Source organism: Thermobia domestica, unplaced genomic scaffold (genome assembly GCF_964235325.1).
Source record: "Thermobia domestica unplaced genomic scaffold, izTheDome1.hap1.1 HAP1_SCAFFOLD_1389, whole genome shotgun sequence".
Taxonomy (NCBI): domain Eukaryota; kingdom Metazoa; phylum Arthropoda; class Insecta; order Zygentoma; family Lepismatidae; genus Thermobia; species Thermobia domestica.
In genome coordinates, this window is record NW_027657099.1 from 15,635 (window position 1) to 40,804 (window position 25,170).

Genomic DNA, 25,170 nt, shown 5'->3' on the forward strand with positions numbered 1-25,170 from the left:
AGGTAATTTAAAGACTCATATGCTTATCTAGTGATGGGCAGTGGGAATATTCCCGGTGGGAAGGAATTTGAAAATGGGAATATTCCCGGGTTTTTTCCCTGGCCTATAAATTCCCGAAAAGGAATTTATTTTCATTTCTCTACTTTATCTTCCAAATTATCAGAACCATATTACTAATTACTTTATTTTAATATATTATGATTTATTTCTAGGTTTTAAAAATTTGGAGGTTAAAAAATTTAAAATTATTTGACGGTATTTTATATAACTAATAATATGAGTTTTTAAGTTCCATTTCCATTTGCACTAAAAAGTAACTTAATTGTTTAGTATTGGGAGGTAAAAACTAGCAAAAAGTAGGATGATTTACGGAAGAAATGGGTTGATAGTGATGTTCCAGTAGTCAAGAAAGTGTCGAACACAATTTGTTTTAGGGCAGTAGGGGATTTATACTAAACGGAAAGGTAAGTAGAAGTGATTTATGTGAGAAAAGAAAGTGAATTGGTGGTAACGAAGATAGAAAACAACGTGCCATGCGGGGCTCTAACCCGCGTTCATTCGCTAACACTCCCTCTGCAATGCTGTCTGAATTTAATGTTGGTAACGTAATTTAACGTATGAAACCACAAAACAATCGCATTGGAATAAAATATCGAAAAAGGTAGGTGCAAAAGCTGACCCCCAATGCTAAAGAACAGCCAAAATTATCAAAGTACTAATTTAGAAATGACGAAAAGGAACCATTTTGTAAAGTAATTTAGAATTATTGGGAAATAGAAATGAAGTACTATTATTAAACCCTGAACTACCATTAGTAATAGACGTCGGTCTGTCTCCTCTCTCTGACTCGAATTTCTGAAGAGGTACTCGGACTTCTTTTACATGTGAATTAACGTATGGAATTTCGAGAAATAGGTAGAATGAAAGGTCGTGTATGGCAATGTTACGTGCTAAAATATAAAGATAAGTTAGTATCTTGAAAATTTTGTGAACATAAATCCGAATGCGCAAATGTTGATAAATTGATTAGAAATGTAGCTTCTAGCATTTATCCAATCTAATTGATTTATAATATTTATAAATTTAATGTGTTTATAATATCAGTAATAATGTCAAGTTGAGCAAATCCACACATATAAATTTAAACTGTTTAGTGCTTTAAAAGTATTAGGTCTTACTATATAATTTTTTCAAACATAATTAATTGATAGAACATATTGTAAATAAATATACCTTTATGTGTACTCTAAATATAATAAAGTGTTAATAAAGTAACATATTACCGTTCAGAATATATATTTTAAAGAATACTCTGTGGACATCAGTAATAATATGCTGTGATATAAAAATTAATTCAACTTTGAAATCATAATATAGTATTAGAAATCAATTATCTTTCTGATTGAACATAAATTCCCGGATAAATTCCCAATTTGGGAATCTTCCCGGGAATATTCCCGAAAAATATCTGCCCGGGAATTTACCCATCACTATGTGTGAGATTTTCCTCCTGTGTGGATTAACATGTGTGTAGCCAAAGTTGAACGTTGGTTTAATGCTTTACCACACCACTGGCATGTGTGTAGTTTCCTCCTGTATGAATTACCATGTGTGTAGCCAAACTTAATTATACTCTAAATTCCTTTCCACATACTCCACATATCTGAGATTTTTCATCTGTATGCACTAACTCACCACTTGACATAGTTGAGCTTTGACTAAAGCGTTTATCACTCTTTTGGTAAGTATGACGCTTTTCACTTTCCTGTGTCACCATATTTCCTGTCCAACGTGATCGATGAAATCCTCTGCCAAACTGCGTCGAAGTATCAGATTCCTCATAAGAATGAGAGATGGCTTCATTTATTGTAGTAAACGTATCCCCTTCTCCGTGGAGAGCAAATATGTTATCGCGTCTGTAACAAATTCAACAAACAGGGAAATGTGAATGGAGATAATGATTATGTAGCAACAAAAAATGTAATCATTCGCTATATTACATGATAAAGTTACGCTTCATTTGTTTTATTACATTAAATATTGTAGAAATATGAAATGGAGTACCACTGAAAAGTCAACATATTAATAATGTCTCAAAATAAGTGGCTGTAGTTTGTTTCACTATATCAAACTGACCTAACATTTATATCGTGGCGGTCATACGTCTATCATGTGGAGGAAAAACAAACTTGCGATCTAAAGGTTTAAGAACAACTCAACGTATTAATAGATACTGTACCGAAGATCATTTATTTATATCATCATAAGAGGAACACGAAAGGCGTTTTGAAACGAATTAAAAAATTACATACAACTTTCCAAGCTAAGGCAGAGAAACTTAAAGTAACAAGACTAAAGACGAATCATTTACAGCGTAGTGATCGCGGTTCAGTGGTCTAGGCGCTTGACCAGTAAATTCAAGGTTCTTCGATCGAATATACTTCAAGCATTTTTTTTTTTACTTTAGGAATTTTTATGGAGATAGATCGGCGATAACACACGCTTCATTACATTAAAATATTTGAATACTCGTTTCTTTAAACACTTGAACTATCAAAGTTTCAGGAATAATACTAGTAATAGTAATTATCTCAAAGAATATTTAAAAATTAAAAACTTATTATCGCTCAGGTCGTACCATTACAAGCAAAAACGTGGTATTAGGAAAAAAAAATATATATATATATTACGGTTTTGTGTAATGTTGTTAATGAAAAGACTAATTTCTCATCTCGATTCTAAAACAAACCAAACAAAATCTTGATGAAACATTTTAATTCGAGACGGGACAAGGTTAACTTACACTATCGTCAGGCTTTGGAGATGAGAATCGACGCGAGACGAAAGCTATTGTAAATATTTTTCATCTTATTTCGATTCCCGAAATAGTGTATGCCACTCTTTAAGCAACAATTGCTCTGTAGACTGAATCTTATACATTATTTTGTTAGTTTGTATTTCAGAGCTCACTGAATTATGGTCTGTTTATATATTTTTATAGCAAAGCTTTTATAATTACACCTGGAAATTTCGGAAGGTAGTTTATTAAAAGCTTTAGTGTTCAATTATATTCAGGTCTTTTTTTTTTACGGTTCTTTTCTTGAAAACGTACAGTAGAATAAATTCTACACAAAATATTAGCGGAAATCTTTCATTTAAATTTGAGTACCTGTAAAGGTGTCTCATGAAGGTACGGACCCCCTTTCCCGATACTCCTTCGACATCTTCTGTAGCTTAGCCGGCATAAGCATTACTTAAAAACAAAGTTTCTTACGGCTCTTGTGAGTTCAGAATCCTTACTTTGTACACGAAATATACCTTCAAAATTTCCGTTATAACATTTGACTAGTTGTACGGAAACTTTCCTTTATAACATTTAGCTCGCTGTAGGGAAACTTTCCGTTATAACATGTAGCTAGTTGTAGGAACGTATCTAGAAGGTATGTGCTGTTGGTCCTGACACTTCTCTCCAATCCCGACTATTTTGTAACTTATGGCCTACGCTACGGGCGATTTTACAGGCTTTAATACAATGTGTCCTCATACGGAATTTGTTACCTATATTATTCTTATTATTATTATTACTGAATATTTGAGACCTTCCTACAACTGTTTATACAGATAACGTGTTCAGTTTTGAATCTGATTAGCTTAGTGTCGACAGTCAATTTCCATCAGCTCCTGCGCGGACACAAATAATTAAAAATAAAGCAGAGGGATAGATAAAAGCAAGAAATAAGTAATGTAGATTTTTCATGTAAGTTAAGTAAATATGTTTTGATCCTGAGAGCGACAGAGAGATTAATGTAGCTCATAAAATTTTTTCATGTTAATTTTTAATTTTATGTAGATGTGAGAGAATAGCAAACAGCTGATTGAATATATACACACACACATACATATTTTTACACTATACACCTTCATGTGCATTTATGAATAACAGAAAATGTTTTAATACTAATACACAATAACACACTGAGCAAAGCTATGTGATAATATGTAAAAAAAACAGTATCACGTGACAGTTTCAACACTATAACTGTGCAAAGAAACAGAGAACATATAGAAAATGCTTCGGAAAGCAGGAATTAGGACGTACTGGAAAGGACGAAGCAGAATAATTGAACTAGTCAGAAGAGCAATGAGAAAACCAATAGCGAACAATGATCAACGGGTAGTAATATATAGAGTAGGATGCGCGGAGTGTGAAAAAATTTACATATGAGAAACAAAAAAATGCAGTAAAAGGATTAAACAGCACCAGGATGATGTAAGTTTGAAAATGGACAACATTGCGATATACAAGCACCAGAAAGATACAAATGACAGGATAGGGTGGGAAGGAGCAGAGGTCATAGAAGTAGAAAACAGAACTTCGCGAGAAAGTGGAATGAAGCAAGGGTGATTATGAAGGCAGGAGGCAAGGTGAAGAACTGGAATGCAGGATTCTCGATAAATAAGCAGTGGGAGATTCTGCTTAAAGAAGAAGAAATGAAAAGGAAGATGAAAGAAAGAGAAACAAAATAACAAGGAAAATAAGGATTATTAGAGAACAGAACGCATCCAGCGGAAAAAAATGTAAACTTTTCATTCAACATGTGTGCAGCTAAAAAGTGAAAACCACACAACTGTTACTTTTAAATGAAGGGGCGGGGTATAATTAAAAGTTGATCTCCGGACAGTATAAACAAGTGATGACGAAATCCCAGCAGCCAGAAGGAGCGGAAGTTTGATGGAGACACAGTTATTATGTTGAAACTGACACGTCATACTGTTTTTTTTACATATTATGACATGGCCTTGCTCAGTGTGTTATTGTGTATTAGTACAAAATGGAAACAAGGCCTGATAGAATAGTTATAGAAAATGTTTTGTATATGGTATTAGTTTATATTTGTGTTAATTTTATATTGAAGCACTTCGCAAGTAAAACCTGAGTTGTGAAAAGAAGGATTTGTTGTTAATGATCGTAATATCAAAATTCTTAGTGTCTCATATTTTAAGTGCATGTTTCTTATTCGTATTAAACTCAGTTATTTATATTTTTGTACTTTAAATTAGTTGCACGTAATTCATATCAATATGGGGGCTAGTGTTTTAGAACAATTTCAATCAATGTTGACAGAGGAATTAGAGAAACAATTAGAAACAATTGCTCAAAAATGGTAATGAATATTGGACGTCTATGGGCAAAAAATAGATGAATCAGTAGGTGAACTCCAACAGACTGTAACAGAAGCGATTTGGGAGCGTAGAAAAAAGCAAATTGAATGCCAAAGCAGACAGTTTACGTAATAATATCAAAGTAGCCAAGAACTCCTTAACTGAGGTACGCTCTGAATTAGTTAACGCGGCCAATCATGTTGATTCAGTTACTGCTGTGTTTAAAAATAGTGTAGCGGAATGAAAGAAAGGTCTCACTGTTTTCTGTGAATACATGCGAACGGCATAGGTTGAGTGTAGGCAAACCAACAAAATACAACAGTGCAAAGAGGTGCAAGGCTGAGAAGAAACCGTAAATACTCTTGAATTCGAGGCGGCTCACGTTGTGAAAGATATGTGCCAAATAAACCAGAAAGTAGATTACAACCAGGAAAAGGAAATATGCAGTGTAGAGATAGCGAGAAATGAAGAATCGTTACGTGTACCTGTAGACAATATTTTTTAATGTAATTGTTTTGCCGGCAAGGGATACCGATGTTTCACACATGATAAGCGGTAGCGTTCAGGTTGCGCGTATCCGCCCTCTCGAAAAAGCCAGGGAAGGCTTGAGAGTTTAATTGATGATTTTGTGTGATAACGAAGTTACAGTGTTATCGGTTTTGTGTCGCAGCCAAATGATTTTGCGCGATTTCACAAATTCAAATGTGTCTTTGTAACCGTGTATGTCTAACGTAAGTTGCATTTTAATCCTGTAAATCCATTCTAACTTTATCAGCTTTGAGTATTTTAGAAGGAAATTACTTGAAATTCACAGTTTAAAGTGTAGACTGGCCAAGCGAATAATGTTTTACGTAGTGAACGTCTCGTACATAATATATCGGTCGGAAATTTTTACCGTAAACAAGCCTAAAAGTAGCACCTCCAAGAAACCACGCGTAGTTGAAAATATATTTCCATTATAGAACCCAAATGTAACACTAAGGTTAAGAAGAATAATAAGATGGCAAATGATACCCAGTTGAGTTTTCGTAATACATTATTAACGTAAAATCGATATCGAGGAGCATAATCAGGAGAGTTAAAATGAGCAGACGTGATCATAATATCAGTACATCAGATGTAAAATTTATTAATTTTCAGTTGCCGAAATGTTTGAATTTTCAAGCTAGTACTTCACTATTGCGAAATTTTAAGAGAGAAAATTTAAGTGTAGTGCTACTCAAAATGTAGACCAGTTGACTGCTCGTAACGATGACAATGTTCATCGACCTCCACGTACAGCGTATTCTCAGCGCGCACAACCACGCATTAGGCGTGCAGTAGGAAATAAGTTGAGGATAAAAGGAAAGTGCTTTCGCAAGCGTAATTCGGAACGAACTGAACTCGGTCAAAGACGAACTACATGCAAATTAGAGTCGAGCTGTAGGCGAGGTTATTTCGAGAGAAACATGCGGAAGAAGTATACATCGACTTCGAAGAGTACTAGAAAGTTTAAGCGAAAACACGTACGAACATTGTATAGTAAACTACATGGCAAAATATAATAGCAGTAAACGGAAACATAAAAAGAAATTTACGACAGGTACCCCAATGCAGCGTAAATCCAATCGTCGGAAAGGAAGGTGTGTCATTACTTGGAGATTTAGTAAATGCGCTGTAGAAAGGATAAAAATTCCGCAAATTACACAAACTAGGTGGAAAAGTACATGTACACGTGCTAAATTACAGCTTACAAGCGTAACCGGCACAGATGGAAAATTAAAATCTTTGCCCAAGAAAAACGTGATCTTCACCCGAACTCGGAATATACCCCGGAAGAGATGAGAAATAAGAAATACCGAATTGACCTTTTAAATTTTTAGAGAATGAAAAAAGGATTATTGTTTATTTATTTGATTATTCTCCTAAATTTCGAAAGTTACTTTTCATAATCAAAGTGTGTGCCCACCGCCACTGACGCACCCGTCCAGGAAATCATCAATATCGCTCTACAATCAGGTACGTTCACTTAGATCTCATGTTTTATGGTTTCCTTACAGCTTTTGGAGATGAAGGTAAATGTTGAAAGGTGAGGAAGTACAGCATTGGAAATTTTGAACAGGTAGTTGATTTAGAACGCGATTTCGGACTTTGAAATTGTAAAAATACTACACCACTTTTGAAAAGTATGGCTATCCCGTTTTGGATGCGGACTTTCAGTATCGAATTCCTGTTATGATGCTTAAGTTTTGTATTTTTTTTCAGGTGTTTCTAGTTTTGGGAACAATAATTCATAATAAAATTTTATCAAATCTTGTTTTGAGTTTTTATTCATTCTTCTTTATGTTTAAATTAACATTTAGCTGTTCCCATACAATCAAGCATTTAGAGACATGTTAGGTAACTAGACATAATTACGAACATAATTAGAGAAGTACTAGTAATAACTACAATAAATCATAAAATTAAAATTTTGGGTAATTAAAAAATGTGCTCTTCAGATAGTGATTTTTTCATCTAACGTATGCCGTCTACTCTTAAAAGTCAGTCTGCATTCACTGTGACTAACCTCAAGTTAATTGACTTCAGAGAAAGCAATATTATAAGTTAGGAAGATTTGAAAGTTAAAATATAATTCATCCCCTAGGGTCATGAATACTTTCGTTATAAAATTCAAGCGACGAACCGAGTGCGACGCCTTATTAGGTTCCAGCTAATGTGTAGATTCGACAATTGACTACAATTGCAAAAGGCTAACCACAATCTTGGCAAGTGTAATTCTTTTTTACTGTGTAGATTAACATGTGCAACCAACCTTGAACGTAGATTATATGCCAACCACACTCTTGGCATGTGTGATATTTCTTTCGTTTTTGGATTAACGTGTGTGTAATCAAATTCGGACGACGTTTATCCACAACCACACTCTTGTCATGTGAGAGTATTTGCTTCTGTGTGGATTAACATGTGTGTAGCCAAACTTGAACGTCTATTAAATGCCCATTCACACTCTTGACATGGGTGCCATTTCTCTCCTCTACGCAGCTAAACTTGAACGTTGATTAAATGCCTTACCACACTCTTGGAATGTGTAGGGTTTATCTCCTTTGTTGATTAACATGTGTGTAATCAAATTTGAACGACATTTAAAACCGTTATCACACTCCTAACATGTGTGATATTTTCTGCTTTGTGGATTACCATGTGTGCAGCCAAATATGAACATTGATTAAATACCTTACCACAATCTTGGCACCTTTAAGGTTTTTCTCCTGTGTGGATTATCATATGTGCAGCCAAACTTTAACGTCGATTAAATGCTTTAGTACATTCTAAGCATGTGTAAACTTTTTTCCTGTGTGGACTAACATGTGTGTAGCCGAACTTCAAAGTTGAAATGCCTTATCACGTTCTTGGCACCTGTAATGTTTTTGTCGTGTGTGGATTAAAATGTGTGTAGCCAAATTTGAACGTCGATTAAAAGCCCTACCACATTCTTGGCACGTGTGAGTTTTTTCTCCTGTGTGGATTAACATGTGAAAAGCCAAAGTTGAACGTTGGTTAAATGCCTTACCACACTCCTGGCAGGTGTGTGTTTTTTCTCCTGAGTGGATTAACATGTGCGTAGCCAATGCTGAACGTCGCTTAAATGCCTTAGCACACTCCTCGCACGTGTAAGGTTTTTCTCCCGTGTGGGTTATCATGTGTGAAGCCAAATGTGAACGTAGTTTAAACGCCTTACCACACTCTAGGCACGTGTGAGGCTTTTCTCTTATGTGGATTAACATGTGTTTAGTCAAACTTGAACGTTGGTTAAATGCTTTACCACACTTTTCGCACGTGTAACCTTTTTCACCTGTGTGGATTTACATGTGTGTAGCCAAATGTGAACGTCGATTAAATGCCTTACCACACTCTCGGCACGTGTAAGGTTTTTCCCCTGTGTGGATTAACATGTGAGTAGCCAAAGTTGAACGATGATTAAATGACTTACTACACTCTTCGCACGTGTGAGTTTTTTCTCCTGTGTGGATTAACATGTGTGTAGCCAAAGTTGAACGTCGATTAAATGCCTTATTACACTCTTTCCAAGTGTGTGGTTTTTCACCTGTGTGGATTAACATGTGTGTAGCCAAAGTTGAACGTAGATTAAATGCTTTAGCACATTCTTGGCACGTGTGAGGTTTCTCACCTGTGTGGACTAACATGTGTTTAGTCAAATTTGAACGTTGATTAAATGTCTTACCACACTCTTGGCATGTATGAGGTTTTTCACCTGTGTGGATTAACATGTGTGTAGCCAAAGTTGAACGTTGGTTAAATGCCTTATTACACTGTTTGCAAGTGTGTGGTTTTTCACCTTTGTGAATTAACATGTGTGTAGCCAAAGTTGAACGTAGACTAAATGCTTTAGCACATTCTTGGCACGTGTGAGGTTTCTCACCTGTGTGGATTAACATGTGTTTAGTCTAATTTGAACGTTGATTAAATTTCTTACCACACTCTTGGCATGTGTGTAGTTTTCCTCCTGTATGAATTACCATGTGCGTAGCCAAACTTGAACATACTCTAAATTCCGTTCCACATACTCCACATATGTGAGATTTTTCATCTGTATGCACTAACTCACCACTTGACATAGTTGAACTTCGACTAAAGCGTTCATCACTCTTTTGGTACGTATGACGCTGTTCACTTTCCTGTGTCACCATATTTGTTGTCAAACGTGATCGATGAAATTCTCTGCCAAACCGCGTCGAAGTATCAGATTCCTCATAAGAATGAGAGATGGCTTCATTTAATGTAGTAAACGTATCCCCTTCTCCGTGGAAAGCAAATATGTTATCGCGCCTGTAACCAATTCAACAAACAAGGAAATGTGAATGGAGATAATGATTAAGTAGCAACAAAAAATGTAATCATTCGCTATATTACATGATAAAGTTACGCTTCATTTGTTTTATTACATTAAATATTGTAGAAATATGAAATGGAGTACCACTGAAAAGTCAACATATCAATATTGTCTCAAAATAAGTGGCTGTAGTTTGTTTCACTATATCAAATTGACCTATCATTTATATCGTGGCGTTCATAAGTCTATGAACAGGTATTGTCGGCTGCCTTGACACGAATGCAATATGAGAATTACATCTGTCTTATCTGTAGTTACGTGGGGAGAAAAAACAAACTTGCGATCCAAAGGTTTAAGAACAACTCAACGTATTAATAGAAACTGTACCGGAGATCATTTACTTATCTCATCATAACAGGAACACGAAAGGCGTTTTGAAACGAATTAAAAAATTACATACAACTTTCCAAGCTAAGGCAGAAAAACTTAAAGTAACAAGACTAAAGACGAATCATTTGCAGCGTAGTGATCGCGGTTCAGTCGTCTAGGCGCTTGACCAGTAATCTCGAAGTTCTTCGATCGAATACAAGTCAAGCATTTTTTTTTTTACTTTAGGAATTTTGAGTTGATTTTAGTTTAGCGTACCTTTCAGCAGCGGGGCTATATGAGACGTGGACCTACTGATTAACGTGGAATCCGAACCACACGAGCTCCCGCCGGGAATCGAACCCGCCGTACGTAGCCGCTTAGCAACGGAGGAGCTCTTTAGGAATTTAATGGAGATAGATCGGCGATAACACACGCTTCATTACATTCAAATATTTGATACTCGTTTGTTTAAACACTTGTACTATCAAATTTTCAGGAATAATACTAGTAATAATAACAATTATCTCGAAGAATATTTAAAAATTAAAAACTTATTATCGCTCAGGTCGTACCATTACAAGCAGAAACGTGATATTAGGCGCACAAAAAAAATTTCGATTTTGTGTAATGTTGCCAATGAAAAGACGAATTTCTCATCTCAATTCTAAAACAAACCAAACAAATCGTGATGAAACATTTTAATTCGAGACGGGACAAGGTCAGCTCACACTATCGTCATGCTTTGGAGATTAGAATCGAGACGAGAAGAATGCTATTGTAAATATTTCTCATTTTATCTCGATTCTCGAAATAAGCAACAATTGCTCTGTAAACTGAATCTTATACATCATTTTGTTAGTTTGTATTTCAGAGCTCACTGAATTATGGTCTGTGTATATATTTTTGTAGCAAAGCTTTTATAATTACATCTGGAAGCTTGAGAAGTTAGTTTATTACAAGCTTTAGTGTTCAATTATATTCAGTTCTGTTTTTACGGTTTTTTTCCTGAAAACGTACAGTAGAATATATTCTGCACGAAATGTTAGCGGAAATTTTTCGTTTAAATTTGAGTAGCTGTAGTGGTGTCTCATGAAGGTACGGAACCGGTTTCCCGAGACCCCTTCAACATCTTCTGTAGCTTAGCCGGAATAACCATCACTTAAAAACAAAGTTTCTTACGGCTCTTGTGAGTTCAGAATCCTTACTTTCTACACGAAATATACCTTCAAAATTTCTGTTATAACATTTGACTAGTTGTAGGGAAACTTTCCTTTATAACATTTAGCTCGTTGAAGGGAAACTTTCCGTTATAACATGTAGCTAGTTGTAGGAGCGTATCGAGAAGGTATGTGCTGTTGGTCCTGACACTTTTCTCCAATCCCAACTATTTTGTAACTTATGGCTTACGCTACGGGCGATTTTACAGGCTTTAATACAATGTGTCCTCATACGGAATTTATTACCAATATTATTATTATTATTATTACTGAATATTTGAGACCTCAATATTACGTTCTACTTCCCTAGCAAAGCTGAGATAAACGCAAAAAACAAGTGACAAATCTTGGGAAAAAGACGAAAATCAATGTGAAGGTTACGATTATATTTACAAGAATCTAAAAACTACCAAAAAACTCGATTTCAACCACACGGCGACCGTTTTCCGGATTAAATTATAATAATCTTCCTACAACTGCCTTTACAATACCATTAGTTATACGGATAACGTGTTGAGTTTTGCATCTGATTAGCCTAGTGTCGACAGTCAATTTCCATCAGCTCCTGCGCGAACACAATTAATCAAAAATAAAGGAGAGGGATAGATAAAAGCAAGAAATAAGTAATGTAGATTTTTCATATAAGTTAAGTAAATATGTTTTGATCTTGAGAGCGACAGAGAGATTAATGTAGCTCATAAAAATTTTTCATGTTAATTTTTAATTTTATGTAGATGTGAGAGAATAGCAAACAGCTGATTGAATATATACACACACACATACATATTTTTACACTATGCACCTTCATGTGCATTTATGAATAACAGAAAATGTTTTAATACTAATACACAATAACACACTGAGCAAAGCTATGTGATAATATGTAAAAAAAAAGTATCACGTGACAGTTTCAACACAATAACTTGCAAAGAAACAGAGAACATATAGAGAATGCTTCGGAAAGCAGGAATTAGGATGTACTGGAAAGGAGGAAGCAGATTAATTGAACTAGTCAGAAGAACAATGAGGAAAGCAATAGCGAACAATGATCAAGGGGGAGTAATATATAGAGTAGAATGCGCGGAGTGTAAAAAAAATTACATAGGAGAAACAAAAAAAAATGCAGAAAAGGATTAAAATGCTCAAGTATGATGTAAAATTGAAAATGGACAACAATGCGATATACAAGCATCAGAAAGATACAAACCACAGGATAGGGTGGGAAGGAGCAGAGGTCATAGATGTAGAAAACAGAACTTTGGTGAGAAAATGGAAGGAAGCCAGGGTGATTATGAAGGTAGGAGGCAAGGTGATGAACTGGAATGCAGGATTCTCGAGAAATAGGGGTGGGAGAAGATTCTGCTTAAAGAAGAAGAAATGAAAAGGAAAAAGAAAGAAAGAGAAACAAAATAACAAGGAAAATAAGGATAATTAGAGGACAGAACGCATCTAGCAGAAAAAAAGTAAACTTTTAATTGAACATGTGTCCAGCTAAAAAGTGAAAGTGAAAGCCGCACAAGTGTCACACTTTAATGAAGGTGCGGAGCCTAATTAAAAGTTTATCTCCGAACAGTATATATGTGATGACCAACTCCCAGCAGCCAGAAGGAGTGGAACTCTGATGAAGACCCAGTTCTTGTGTTGAAACTGTCACGTCATACTGTTTTTTACATATTATGACATGGCCTTGCTCAGTGTGTTATTGTGTATTAGTACAAAATGGAAACAGGGCCTGATAGAATAGTTATAGAAAATGTTTTGTATATGGTACTAGTTTATATTTGTGTTAATTTTTTATTGAAGCACTTCGCAAAGTGAAACCTGAGTTGTGAAAAGAAGGATTTGTTGTTAATGATCGTAATATCAAAATTTTTAGTGTCTCATATTTTAAGTGCATGTTTCTTATTTTCGTATTAAACTGAATTATTTAAATTTTTGTACTATCAATTAGTTGCTCGTAATTCATTTCAATATGGAGGATAGTGTTTTAGAACAATTTCCAGCAATGTCGACACAGGAATTAGAGAAACAATTAGAAACCATTGCTCAAAAATGGTAATGAATATTGGACGTCTAGGGCAAAAAATAGATGAATCAGTAAGTAGGTGAACTCCAAAAGTCTATAACAGAAGCGATTTGGGAGCGTAGAAAAGAGCAAATTGAATGCCAAAGCAGACAGTTTACGTAATAATATCAAAGTAGCCAAGAACTCCTTAACTGAGGTACGCTCTGAATTAGTTAATGCGGGCAATCATGTTGATTCAGTTACTGCTGAGTTTAAAAATAGTGTAGCGGAATGAAAGAAAGGTCTCACTGTGTTCTATGAATACATGCGAACGGCATAGTTTGAGTGTAGGCATAGCAACAAAATACAACAGTGCAAAGAAGTGCAAGGCGGAAAAGAAACCGTAAATACTCTTGAATTCAAGCCGGCCCACGTTGTGAAAGATATGTGCCAAATAAACCGAAAAGTCGATTACAATCAGGAAAAGGAAATATGCAGTGTAGAGATAGCGAAAAAGGAAGAATCGTTACGTGTACCTGTAGACAATTGTTTCTAATGTAATTGTTTTGCCGGCAAGGGATACCGATGTTTCACACATGATAAGCGGTAGCGTTCAGGTTGCGCGTATCCGCCCTCTTGAAGAAGCCAGGGAAGGCTTGAGAGTTTAATTGATGATTTTGTGTGATAACGAAGTTACAGTGTTGTTGCTTTCGTGTCGCAGCCAAATGGTTTTGCGCGATTTCACAAATTCAAATTTGTCTTTGTAACCGTGTATATCTAACGTAAGTTGTATTTTAGTGCTGTAAATCCATTCCAACTCTATCAGCCTTGAGTATTGTAGAAGGAAACGACTTCAAACTCACAGTTTAGAGTGTAGACCGCCCAAGCGAATTGTGTTTTACGTAGTGAACGTCTCCTACATAATATATCGGTCGGAAATGTTTACCGTAAACAAGCGTAAAAGAAACACTTCCAAAAAACCACACTTCCAAAAAGTATATTTCCGTTATAGAACCCAAATGTAACACTAAGTTTAAGAAGAAAAATAAGATGGCAAATGATACCCAGTTGAGTTTTCGTAATACATTATTAACGTAAACTCGATTTCGAGGAGCATAATCAGCAGAGTTAAAATGAGCAATCGTGATCATAATATCAGTACATCAGATGCAACATTTATAGATTTCAGTTGCCGAAATGTTTGAATTTTCAATCTAGTACTTCACTATTGCGAAATTTTAAGAGCGAAAATTTAAGTGTAGTGCTACTCAAAATGTAGACCAGTTGATTGCTCGTAACGATAACAATGTTCGTCGACCTCCACGTACAGCGTATTCTCAGCGCGCACAACCACGAATTAGGCGTGCAGTAGGAAATAAGTTGGGAATAAAAGGAAAGTGCTTTGGTAAGCGTAATTCGGAACAAATTAAACTCGGTCAAAGACGAACTACATGGAAATTAAAGTCGAGCTGTAGGCGAGGTTATTTCGAGTCAAACATGCGGAAGAAGTATACAACGACCTCGAAGAATACTAAAAAGCTCAAGCGAAATCACGTACAAACATTGTATAGTAAACTACATGGCAAAATATAGTAACAATAAGCGCAAACATAAAAAGAAATTTATGACACGCATCGCAATGCAGTGTAAATTCAATTGTTGTAAAAGAAGGCGTGTCATTACGTGGAAATTTAGTAAATGCGATGTATAAAGGTGAAAAATTACGGAAATTAATCAAACTAACTGGAAAAGTACACGTAAACGTGCTAAATTACAGCTTACAAGAGTAACAGGCACAGATGGAAAATTAAAATCTTAGCCCAAATTCTTAGCCCGTGAACTTCAACCAAACTCGGAATGAGCCCCGGAAAAGATGAGAAGTCAGAAATACCGAATTTGACCTTTTAAACTTTTAGAGAATAAAAAAGGATTATTGTTTATTTATTTGATTATTCTCCCAAATTTCGAAGGTTACTTTTCATAATCAAAGTGTGTGCCCACCGCCACTGACGCACGAGCCCAGAAAACCATCAATATCGCTCTACAATCAGGTACGTTCACTTAAATGTCATGTTTTATGGTTTCCTTACAGCTTTTGGAGATGAAAGATGAATGTTGAAAGGAGAGGAAGTACAGCATTGGAAAATTTAAACATGCAATTGATTTAGAACGCTATTTCGGACTTTGAAATTGTAATAATACCACACTACTTTTGAAAAGTATGGCTATCCCGTTTTGGATGCGGACTTCCAGTATCGAATTCCTGTTAGGAAGTTTAAGTTTTGTATTTTTTTTTTCTTTTCAGGTGTTTCCAGTTTTGGGAACCATACTTCATAATAAAATTTTATTATCAAATCTTGTTTTGAGTTTTTATTCATTCTTCTTTATGTTTAAATTAACATTTAGCTGTTCCCATACAATCAAGCATTTAGAGACATGTTAGGTAACTAGACATAATTACGAACATAATTAGAGAAGTACTAGTAATAACTACAATAAATCATAAAATTAAAATTTTGGGTAATTAAAAAATGTGCTCTTCAGATAGTGATTTTTTCATCTAACGTTGTGATTGTATAATAAGAAAATATGGGAAATTTGTAATGTAAGATTAGGTCGCTGTAAAAATACTGTAAATTAAACACAATTTAGTATAATATTGAAAGTAATTGACAATAACCTTGAATTTTATAAAGTTGTTCGTTGATTTGTTCGTCGTTCGATATATATATATATATGCCGTCTACTATGAAAAGTCAATGTGCATTCAATGTGACTAATGATACCTGAAGTTAATTGACTTCAGAGAAAGCGATATTATAAGTTAAGAAGAGTTGAAAGTTAAAATATAATTCATCCCCTAGGGACATCACTACTTTCGTTATAAAATTAAAGTGATGAAACCAGTGCGACGCCTGGTTGGGTCCCAGCTAATGTGCAGATTCGATATTTTCTAAAATTTCAAAATTTTGTTCTAACTTTTAATGTTTGGCATAATTAGAGAAAAGTGTCATAGTACCGTCAGATGGGGTTAATTGAGACTGAGACAGTTGCGTATTTTCTGTATTCGGAGTTTGCTACACTGTAAACATTTTTCGTGCGCAGTGAACGCTATTTTGTTCTTGGAGATCTAGTAGACTTGTACGTGTGTGTCGTGTAAAGATCATGTGCATGAATAAGTGGCGGGAAGCTTAAGCTTAGAGTATAAACGTAAGCATTTTCTGACGGCGTTTCAACTTCCATGTGTGCATACTTCAAATATTATGGTTGAATATCTAATCGACTTGTGTTTTACTATTACAAGTTGTGGAAGCTTCTTAACACTTTTTCGTTTCTGTTGGTCATATTTTGCCTTGTACAGGGCGTTTTCTGACGAAAGGTGTGTTGCTGTGGTGACTGAGACATGCCAAGAGTATGTAAGAAAAAGGCGGGAAGTAGGTCCTATCGCAACTACAAGAAACAGCAGAGTATTCGGAAAAACATCCCTGCCAATCACTAAAGACTGTTTCGAGCAAGTTTAGTGTTAATAAGGATGCGTTACACCGCCGACTAAGAGGTACATACTCAGGAACCCCAGGAGGTCAACCTGTTCTAACCGTTGACGAAGAATACAAATTAGTAAATGGTAATGTTCACGCAGCAGAATGGGGGTTTAAATTCACTAAAATGGATGTACGTTTGATAGTTAAAGGATATCTTGACCGATCAGAAAGAAGAGAAAGAAGATTCAACAATAAACTGACTGGATTGGAGTGGACAATTTTTTTTCTTCGTCGGCACTCGGCTGTTGTAACACAGAGATTAAGCCAAAACATTACTCGTGCCAGGGCAGGAGTTAGTGTGGAAACAATTAGTGCATACTTTACCAACTTACAAGAAACTTTGAAAGATGTTCCACCTTAAAATATTGTTAACTTTGACGAAACGAACTTTGTTGACGATCCTGGTAAATCCAAAATTATAACCAAGCGGGGAGGAAAACATCCTGAACAAATTGTAAATTCATCAAAGGCATCTAAATCTGTGATGCTTGCTGGTACTGCCGATGGCACACTACTACCGCCGTATGTATGCTACAAAGCCGATCATCTTTGGGAATCATGGTGTCAAAATGGACCAACAGGAACACGTTATAATCGAACAAAATCTGGTTGGTTCGATCAGCATGTGTTTGAAGACTGGTTTATGACTACTGCACTCCCGTACTTCAAAAGGCAAAACTCCACCCTTAGAAAAGTACTGATAGGTGATAATGTCTCCTGCCATCTCTCCGATCTTGTGATTCAAGAGCTTCCCAAAGAGGGAATATAATTTGTGTTGCTGATTCCGAACAGTACGCATTTGTGCCAACCATTTTAGACGTTGCGTTTTTTGGACCTCTCAAGAGAACTTGGCGTGGGATTCTTTCTGCGTGGAAGAAAAAACATCGCGGTTATCTGACCAAAGACTTCTTTCCTTCCCTTATGAATAGTACTTTAATGAAAATAGAAGAAAATTCTGCTCAAAACCTTCAGGCCGGATTTGGAGCTACAGGCATTTTTGCTTTGGACAGAAATCAGGTTTTAAAGCGAATTCCAGATAAAACCAGAGGTCGGCCCTTCTCCCACTAATTGGTCTGGTGCTTTTATCAAGTCGAAAATTTGTACACTGAGCTATAATATGATGATTAACTATAATACATTTTGATCGGGACTCCCTCCCAAACTTCTACCGGGCTTCCCCTAGATTTTTGGGCTGGCTACTAGCCTAGTGTGTGATAAGTGACAGGGCCGTAACTTGAGGAGGGAGAGGGCAAATGCTTCCCCAAGGAAGCTCCCCGCCATTCGAGGGAACCCATTTTAAGACATTTTCTTATTCCGTATACGATACGAACATGAAATTATAAATGAAGCATCGAATATGTCCACTATATTACATAAACAAAACAACACATAAAAGGTAAATAAAACAAAAATGAGTTATGGGCCCATTTCAATAAAAAAGTTTCTATTAGGGGCCCTAGAAGTAATGTTTATTCGTATGGCTTTAATATTTGTCAATATTGCCCACTTAATTCATTTGTCATTTATGGAACTTGATCAAAGTTATAACTAACGACCCGGGCCCATAAAGAGTAAGCGAAAGATGGAAAGAGGGAGCCCAAGAATTAGAGAAACAACTTTTTTCTAGGAGCATCAAATACGCATATTAATGCTTACCCCCTCCCAAGAAAACAATGTAAGTTACACCGCTGGATAAATGGATGCAGGTGTAGAATACATAAACATAATAACAGTAATTTATGATTAAAATGAATGATTGCGTGTAAAAGAGGACTGTACTAGTAATTTTTTAAAAAAATATATAACGTTTACTGTATATAGAACACGATGGTGCTGTCCTATTTTATGAGTTTGAATTTGCAAAACTTACGAAAGAAGTATGTAATATATTTCTCGGGTTCTGTAGGATTACCGGGGACCAAAACTACGTAAAAACATAATGTTTATAGGCGGAATGAGTTCATGTTGTGGAAAGATAATTGATATTGATATGTGAGTAATTTGTGAACTGAGTAGACTGGAAATGCCATGTGCTGAATGGAAAATTTTGCAGTTACTATTTGCTATTAATTATAATGGACGAATACAACGTGCATTGCGGCGTTCTAACCCGACTTCGCTTGCTAGCGCTCGCTCGTCAATATTTATTTAGTTATTTATTGATACAAGTCATGGCCATTACCGGCATCTATGGCCTTAAGCACGTCAGGTTGGAGGGATGATATCTTCGGCGAGCACACAATGACGGTACGGGGAAGGGATATAAGGAACGGATAAGGAAAGAAGCGGCCTGAGACCTGTAAATTAGATACCATCCCGGCATTTACCTGGTGTGAATGAGGAAATCCCAGAAAAAACCTCATTTAGGATAGCTAGCCTGAAAAAGCTGTTACACCTTTTCGACCGAGTGACCCTGCCGGAAATCGAGCCCAGGACCAAAGGCGAGAGCATTAGCGACTACTCATGCTCAGCAATACTGTCTGAAACTCTTTAGTTAGTGGTATGTTTAGCTTTAGGTAGATTAACCTCAAAAACATTTAAGAAAACAGCAACGATTTTAAACAAAAAATGCTTTTTCACAGTAATCCGACATATGGCTAGTTTTCAAAGCACATACTGAGGAAAAAAATTGTAGGTAGCGTAATCAAAACGGTAGGTTGCATGCGTAATTCCTGTAGTTTTTGGACTTAACGTACAGCAAACGTTTAACTGAAAACACATGTTTTATAATACTTACTTTCCGTATAAGTGTTAAATCTATACGTACGTTCCGTATGAAACAATATAGGCGGTCAGGATCTCACATAGAAACCGACGCAGAATGTCCACAGTAGAATAGAATATAGGTGTAGAATGTAACACAGGTGATATACGGAAAACTTTTAGATGTCAGACATCCTGCAATGGCATGATGTAACATCTAAGGGCAGTGCGTATGTAGCATATGCTCCATACTGATTTCTGTAGTAAGCAAGAGGGTTTTGTATATTTGTACAATATACCGCTGTCCGGAGAACGGATTTTCCTTCATAAGCAGGGGCACCCATGTTGTGGTTTCCAAGGGGGGGGGCAAGTATAAGCGACGTTTCAAATATAGTTTCAAATTTTGCTGTAAGTAATGTAAAAATTCTATTGGGTTTTCAGTATTCCCAAGTACAATTTCCTCTTAGGGGAAGAGCGCCCCACCTTGCTCCCCTTGATGGACGCCCTTGTTCATAAGTAATGCAGTTATGTGGGTGCTAAACCTGTGGGTTCAGTATTTCTTGATAAATCCATTAAATGTTGTGCGTGTAATCCACAACGTACACAGATATAGGCGGGAATTCATGTCACTTAAGGACCTCCCCATTTTAAGGCAGTAATAAATGCAAAAATTGCCGATAAGTGATTCGCCTACTTTGATTTTGCGAATAGTTCGTACTATGTGCGACTTTGTCCATGCGGCGTCTAGGGTATGGTCGACGTCGATAAGCTAATAAAACGAAGTACTTCAAAAGTTGAGCCAGTGGGTGCGTAAACGTAAACCTCGTGTAGCTTACATATAGGCTGTATTATTACTTTATTACATCAGTGTTAATGTGCATCCTTAAATTGGGATAGAGCAGTTTCCGCAGTTCAGATCAATAATACGTGGACAAATTCATAGTAGTTTGAAACCCACATTTCTCGATGAAAATAGTGTCATCACTCCTTCTTGACTGTACATGTGTTGGCGCATGCCAGTGATCCACCAGCAACAGGTAAAATTCAGGCGCGCTACAAGAGATAATTGTTCAAAAATTATATATAATTTTTTAAATTTATGGGTGCACACTTAGTAGTAGTAATAGTATTAATGACAGTATAGTAGTAGTAAGGCAGTAGTAGTAGAGTAGTAGTTAGTAGTAGCCAGGCCCGCAACCAGAAGGGGGCCAGGTCCTCTAAACTTTTTGTGGCCCCTCCAGACTTCAATAAAAAAAAATTTATTATTAATACAAAAAACACAATTTTATAAGATAATTTTAAAGACTTGGCCCCCCGTAATATTTTCACGGTCCTCCCAAACCTTTGTAGCTGGTTTCGGCCCTGGTAGTAGCAATGATAGTATAATAATAGGCTAGTAGCAGTAGTATAGTAAGTCAGTAATGGTAGTAGTTGAGTAGTAGTAGTAATAATAGTATACTAGTAGTAGTAGAGTAGCAGTAGTTCGGGTTAGGTTAGGGTAGGTTCAGGCAGCGAAATAGTCATATTTCAAGTCCCTTGTACATTAGTTTGCAGCCCTGGAATAACGCCCTTATGGGGAGTTTCATAGAACTAAACAACATCTTATTGCTGTATCTATGTTCACAGATGACTTACATATGCTGCGCCTTCATAAATAAATTCCCTAAACGTTTGTCTTTTGTTCTGGATTAACACCTTTTACCTGTAAATTGTAATTTTAAAAACGTCCACGTATTCTTAATCCCGTTTCTGCCACTCCAGAACACTTACTAAACCTACAAGAGTTCAATTAGTGCTAAAAGAAATTGATATATCATGAATGTCACTACACTTATAAAATAGAACATAACTGAGGAAACCTGAAATTTCAATCTTCATACATGTATTAGTGCGTAGCACGAAATGAGATTTTTAAAAAAATCCCGGCATTCTTCCCGCCTTTGATACGACAAGCTGCCATTATTTACGCATTATTCAGTGCATTGTTTGTGTATAATCTTGTTCGTTTGCTGAATGTAAAACGCAACTCACACAACCGCTGTAACAACATAATGCGTTTTTTATTGTCCACCAGTACACGAACCATTTCCAGGTATGTCTTAAATTATAATCCACCTTGGCATATTATCTCAGCAGTAATACTGTCAACAGAGCTGCCTTGCTTATGGATACACTGCGCATTAAGTGCTCCAGGGTAGTGATGACATTAAGTGACGTCATGTCCTGTTGCTGTGGTTATGTCAACTTAAGAACTCCCTACATAGTGATGGGCCCTGGGAATATTCCCGGTGGGAAGGAATTTAAAAATGGGAATATTCTCGGTTTTTTTCCCTGGCCTATAAATTCCCGGGAAGGAATTTATTTCCATTAATTTACTTTATCTTCCAAATTATAAGAACCATATGGCTAATTAATTTATTTTAATATATTATGATTTACTTCTAGGTTTTAAAGAATTTGGAAGCTAAAAGATTTAAAATTATTTGATGGTACTTTATATAACTAATAATATGATTTTTAAAGTTCCATTTTCATTCGCACTAAAAAGTAGGGTAATTGTTTAGTATTGGGGGGGCCAAAACTAGCAAAAAATAGGATGATTTACGGAAGAAATGAGTTGATAGTGATGTCCAAATAGTCAAGAAAGTATCGAACACATTTTTTTAGGGGAGTAGGGGATTTATACAAAACGGAAAGGTAAGTGGAAGTGATTTATGTGAGAAAAGAAAGTCAATTGTTGCTAACGAAGATAGAAAACAACGTGCCATGCCTTCATTCGATAACACTCGCTCTGCAATGATGTCTGAATTTAATGTTGGTAACGTAATTTAACGTATGAAACCATAAAATAACCGCATCGGAATAGAATATCGCAAAAAAGTAGGTGCAAAAGCTGGCCCCCAATGCTGAAGAACAGCCAAAATTAGCAAAGTACTAATTTACAAATGATGGAAAGGAACCATTTTGTAAAGCAATTTAGAATTATGTAGAAATAGAGATGAAGTACTATTAATAAACCCTGAACCACCATTAGTACTAGACGTCGGTCTGTCTCCTCTCTCTGACTCGAATTTCTGAAGAGGTACCTACTCGGACTTCTTTTGCATATGAATTAACGTATGGAATTTCGAGAAATAGGTAGAACGAAAGGTCGTGTATGGCAATGTTACGTGCTAAAATATTAAGATAAGTAAGTATCTTGCAAATTTTGTGAATATAAATATGTATGCGCAAATGTTGATAAATTGGTGAGACATGTATCTTCTAGCATTTACCCAACCTAATTGGTTTATAACATTTATACATTTAATGTGTTAATAATATCAGTAATAGAGTCAAATTGAGCAAATCCACTTACATATAAATTTAAATTGTTACTATATAATTTTTTCACACATATTTAATTGATAGAACATATTGTGAATAAATATCCATTTATGGGTACTCTCTAAATATAATAAACTGTTAATAAAGTAACATAGTACCGTTCAGAATATATATTTTAAAGAATCCTCTGTAGACAACAGTAATAATATGCTGTGATATAAAAATTAATTCAACTTTGAAATCATAATATAGTAATAGAATGCAATTTTCTTTCTGATTGTACAAAAATTCCCGGATAAATTCCCATTTTGGGAATATTCCCGGGAATATTCCCAGGGAATATTCCCGAGAAATATCTTCCCGGGAATTTACCCATCACTATGCTTATCCATACATGTGAGAGGCTTATAAATGCGTTCAATGTGGAAAATCTTTCACTAACAAAAGGTCATTAAATTTTCATATGCATGATCATACGAGTGAAAGCTCATAACATTGCATTCGCGTGTTATGAAAGTGACTTACCTAGTGATGGGCAAGTAGAATATGCACAGCGGGAAGGAAAATAAAAAAGGGGAATATTCCGAGTTTTCCCTTGGCACATAAATTCCCGGAAGAGAATTTGTTTTCTTTTCTATACTCTATTTTCCAAATTATAGAACCAAATGTTTAATTTAATTTCATTTATTATCATTTATTTTTAGTGTTTAAATAAATTGGAAGTAAAAAAATTGAAAATCGTCGACTTGTACTTTATATAACTAATTAATAATTTGTTTTTTTAAAGTTCCAGTTCTATTTGTACAACAAAGTAGCAAAGTGCTAATTTACAAAAGATGACTACGATCCTGTTTGTATAGTAATGTAGAAATTCTGTAGAAATACATATGGCGTACCATGAATACATCCCGAAATACCGCTAGTAGTAGACGTCGGTCTGTCTGCTCTCTCTGACTCAGAGGTACTGGGAATTTTCTCACATGTGAATTAACGCATGCAATTTGGAGAAATGGGTTGCAGGAGAGGTCGTGTCTGGCAATATTACGTGCATAATTCTAAAGATAGGTCATATAGTTTATTTCTCTGATATAATATGAAAGAAACAACCTTTGAAAGTATATTCATTTTAAATTTATAGTGATCAGTTTCGGAACACGTCTCAAATACGAAAAATGCAGGAAACAGTTTGTGACTCATATCTAGTTCATGTATTATAATTACATTCTTTTGGATTCTAGAAAATATTAACTCATTTCAATCGTCTTATAAGAATGGCGTGGTTTTAAGTTGTACCCTGTATTGTTAGAAGCAGAATATTCACCATTGACAGTCCAATTCAAAAAATGCTATAAATAGAATAACTGGCAATTTTTTCATGAGTTACACCTACGGCATTGTTGTCTTACTGAATTCTAGTAAACAACAACTCACCAGCTATCTTACTCATCGAGTACCTATAACATCATTTAAAATAAAACACTTCCACGTTAATTTCTCGGAGCATCGAAAATGAGAGGTCATATTTTAGAATAGGTGAAATATATAAATAGAAGTAGTTGCCTTATGCTTACCTTATGCTTTATCTTATTTCTAATATCCGTAATATTCTCAATTGTTGCAAGGGTTTTTCTAGCCTGCACAAACTTTTTCAAACTAATTGACTGACTCTGACTGACTTAGCTGGTTCCAAGTTCGACTTTTTGCACTGTAAATGCAAAGAACTTATCAATATTCGCAAGATTGATTGGGAGGGTTGATGGTTAAAGCGTTTGTGTCCGTAATAAAAAGGATGTGGCTTCAAGTCACGGCAGGCAAACTATTTTTCCTTCTATTTTTTTTCACATATTAATTGCTTTTTTGCATCTTCTTATATTAGGTTAGTGACCAACGATGAGGATAGGCTAGGTAAAGTCTGGTTCGATTATGTATGTGTACACTTTCTTTTGTTTCAAAATACATTTCTATTTATATTTATTAGTAATCATTTTTTCTTGTATTTTTAGTGACCAT

The 25,170-nt window shown here is 35.6% G+C and overlaps 1 pseudogene; it reads right to left on the minus strand.

Moving 5' to 3' along the window:
- Positions 1-7,454: 7,454 nt before the first annotated feature.
- LOC145677785 (uncharacterized) lies at positions 7,455-22,005 on the minus strand (annotated as a pseudogene).
- Positions 22,006-25,170: the final 3,165 nt, after the last annotated feature.